The sequence below is a fragment of the Rhinopithecus bieti genome, unplaced genomic scaffold, assembly GCF_001698545.2.
Source record: "Rhinopithecus bieti isolate Rb0 unplaced genomic scaffold, ASM169854v2 scaffold_18153, whole genome shotgun sequence".
NCBI classification, from domain to species: domain Eukaryota; kingdom Metazoa; phylum Chordata; class Mammalia; order Primates; family Cercopithecidae; genus Rhinopithecus; species Rhinopithecus bieti.
The window spans coordinates 1,298,136-1,301,910 of NW_016809139.1; the positions used below are offsets into that span (position 1 = coordinate 1,298,136).

Sequence of the window (3,775 nt, forward strand, 5' to 3'; positions counted from 1 at the left end):
CCAGACTCCGCCCCAGCCAGACTCCGCCCCAACCCGACTCCGCCTCTCCTTGCCCCCTATAGCGCCCCGCCCCTCCGCCCCCTGTAGCGCCCTGCCCCTAAGTGGGCTCGCCCAAGACGGGCCCCGCCCCGAAGCGCGCTGTGCGGGGAGCTCCGTCCCCGCCGGGCCTGGCCACGCCCCCGCTCCACGCCCATCTGCTCCCCAGCTGGGAAGGCGCGCGCCTAGCGCCTCCTAGACCGCCGGTGTCGGGCCCCGCGCTGCTCCTGTCGAGCGCGGCGCCCTCGGATCCCGCCTCGGCAGTGTCCCTGAGGCGTCTTTGCGTGATCCTCTCCTGAGTCATTGCAGGGCGGGGTCGCCTTCTCCCCCGGCATCGCCCTGGGTGCGGGGACCTGTGTCAAGTGCACGGCGTCGGCTCAGGAATAAGCGTCTGGGGTTACCCCCGAGGGGCGCGCTCTGAGGGGCCTAGCCCCTGTGAGCAGCGCTGCCGTCCTTCCAGGGCGCCCATCACGCCCCTGGTATTCACCCACTTCTCCACACCGCGCCTGGCCATCGCGTCCCCCAGTGTGCGCCCATCCCTCTCCTTCGTGTCTCCCCGGTCGTGCCCCCAGTGTGCACCCATCCATCCCATCGCGCCTTGTGTGCACCCACCGCCTCTCCATCGCGTCCCCCGGTGTGCGCCTACCCCTCCCCATCGCGTACCCCGGTGTGCGCCCACCCCCCCATCACGCCGCCCATGGTGTGTGCCCACTCATCCCCATCATGCCCCACGGTGTGCTCCCTTGCCTCCCCATCAGTCTCCCGGTGTGCGCCCACCCCTCCCCATCATGCTCCCCGGTGTGCGCCCACTCCTCCCCATCGTGTCCTTGGTGTGCACCCACCCCTCCCTATTGCGTCGCCCTCCCCATCACACCCCCAGTGTGTGCCCACCCCTCCCCGTCGCGTCCCCTGGTGTGCGCCCACCCCTCTCCATCACACCCCCAGTGTGCGCCCACCCCTTCCCATCACCCCGCCGCGATGTGCGCCCACCCCTCCCCATCACGCCCCCTATGGTGTGTGCCCACCTCTCCCCATCACGCCCCTTAAGATGTGTCCCCATCCCTCCCCATCATGGCCCACTGTGTGCACCCACCTCTCCCCATTGCGCCTCCCCTGCCATGCGCACCCACCCCTCCTTATCCAGCCTTGGGTGTGCTTTCGTTTCCCCCATTGCCACACTGGGGTGTGCATCCTTCCAGTCTCAGTCCTGGGGTATGCACCCTTCATTCAGGTGCACTGGCCATTCCTTCTTGGGAGGGTCCTTAGTCGCAGTCTCTAGTGTTCATAAAAAGAGAACCTTTCCGAAGCCCTTGGTGTGCACTCTTGGCCTCTATGTTACATCCTAGTGGAAGATGACTAGAGCTGAAGGCTCTGTAAGGAGGCTGTCTCTGATACTGGCCTGGTCCTGGAGGTGACCACCCTCCCTTTACAGATGAGGGTGGAGGCTCAGTGCCAGACACTGGCGGAAACTGGGATGGAACCGTCCGGAACCATGGTTGTGGCCTCTGTAGAAGTCTGCACTCTGCTTGCTGTGGTCAGACTCCAAGGAAACCTCCCCTATCCAGATGGCATTTGGAGTGACCTTTGCTTTTTACATTTTGACTCCAGTGAAGTCAAAATTCTCCCACCCAGGGGTTGTTTGAATATTTAAGTACTTGTTAAAACTAGGCCAAATATAAATGTCCTTTCTTTATGTTTTCATAGGTGGCTTCCTCTTAATGAAGAGTACATGTAATAAAATACGTATGATACTCATTTTCTCAGCAGTGTTTACACTTAGCTCTGCCATGTGGTCAACCTCAGGCTCCAATTCAGTTGAAAACACTTGTTTAATTCCAGAATGATCGAGTGGCTGCCACCTCACAGGCCCTGCTCCTGGTGGGTCCCCTCAGCCCATGTGGGAGCAGCTCTACCCTCTGGAGCTCTGAGGAAGGGGAAGAAGTGGACTCTGGGGCCCAGTGGTGCTGGAAAGAAGAGCTTTTGGGTCAGGCAGGAGAATGTTCTGACTTCCCTGGATAGCTGAGGCGGAGGATTGACTAGCAAACTGAGGCCCATGTTTTTAGGGCTTCATTCTTTAACTCACCAGTTCACTTGCTTATTAGGAATTTACCAGGGGTCTGGGACAGACCGACATTCCTGGTGTCTGTCTGTTTGGAGCAGAGGCACTGTGGCCGACCCTGCCCTGCCCCAGCCTCTCCCGGGGCTGCAGCCATTACCCTGTGGGGACACGTGTGGGCCCTGTATCTGTGCCTTTGAACACACTCATATCTTCCTTCCCTAAAGAAGCCAGTGCATCCTCATGCTTGGGGAAGTGAAGGGGGCTCATCCGGGGTCCCCACGTCCATCCTGCCTGGAGCTGTTTGCATGCTCTTCTCTCCTAGGCCAGTTTTCCCTGCGCTGGAGGCCACATTCGGGATGGGGGGATGGGGGTGTGCCAGCTCACCACTCAGGCTGCTGCCAAGCCACCGGCGTCCCGGGAGTGGGCAAGGGTGTCTGGCCCAAGACTGGAGTTGGGGAGTGAGTGCCGCCCCAGGACCCGCACCTTCAGGTTCGCAGCTGTAGCCCCTCACTGCCAGGGCCCCTTGCTGGCCACTCTAGGTCTCTTGACAGAGCTCCATAGTTCCCCAGGGTCTCCAGGAACCAAGCATAGGGGCAGTCCCCGCGTTCACCCTCAGGTGAGCCTTCTACATCCCACTCCCTGTATTTAGGCATCGCTGGGACAGTTGTCCCTCTCCCAGCCAGGGAAGGTAAGGAGAAGTGGAGAGAAAAGGCATGTAACGTACAGTGCTCCCTGCGGGCAGCAGCTCAGCATGGGGGGAAAGGGTACCAGGATGCTCCAGACTTGACTTTCAGAGTGAGCCGGAGGGCCCTGCCTCATTGCTTCACTCACAAACGACTTTATCCCAGCAATGCAGGCCGGCCACAACTCAAAATGCATTTTCAGGCAACAAGACATCCCAGTTGTGCCATTGTTGAGTAGCTTCAGGCTTGGCATGAATTAAAAAATAAAAAGTACCACCTGCTGCTGCTCAGATGGGACAGTTTGGAACTAGAAAGTACACGGAAGTGGCTTCCCTCACATTTGCTGATGTCAGGGCAGCGAGGAGGAGGCTGGCTGCCTGCTGTGGGAAGTGGCCGTCCTCAGTTGGATTCCAGAAGTCACCACTTGAATGTCCCACAGGTTTTCTCTGAGTCACAAATGTTTTCTTCTGATTTTGGTTTCTTTCACTAATGTTGTATAGCTGTGTGAGTTTTGGATATGTGTTTTTACTGATTTCATAAGAATTTTTTAAAAAAAGAGATGGGGTCTTGCTATGTTGCCCAGGCTGGTCTCAAACTCCTGGGCTCAAGCCATCCTTTCATGTCAGCTTCCCAAAGTACTGGGATAACAGGTGTGAGCCACCGTGCCCAGCCTACAAGAATAACTTTAAAATAAAGATGGATTTTCAGGCCAGGTGCGATAGCTCAAGCCTGTAATCCCAGCACTTTGGGAGGCCGAGACGGGCGGATCACGAGGTCAGGAGATCAAGACCATCCTGGCTAACACGGTGAAACCCCATCTCTATTAAAACATACAAAAAACTAGCCGGGCGAGGTGGCGGGTGCCTGTAGTCCCAGCTAATGTAGTCGGGAGGCTGAGGCAGGAGAATGGCGTAAACTTGGGAGGCGGAGCTTGCAGTGAGCTGAGATCGGGCCACTGCACTCCAGCCTGGGTGACAGAGCGAGACTCCGTGTCAAA

General features: G+C 58.2%; 1 protein-coding gene across 1 annotated transcript in view; it reads left to right on the forward strand.

Moving 5' to 3' along the window:
• SUMO3 (small ubiquitin like modifier 3) overlaps positions 1–3,775 on the forward strand; it is a 19,343-nt gene that overhangs the window by 6,144 nt on the left and 9,424 nt on the right. The gene's annotated exons all lie outside the window — the stretch shown is intronic.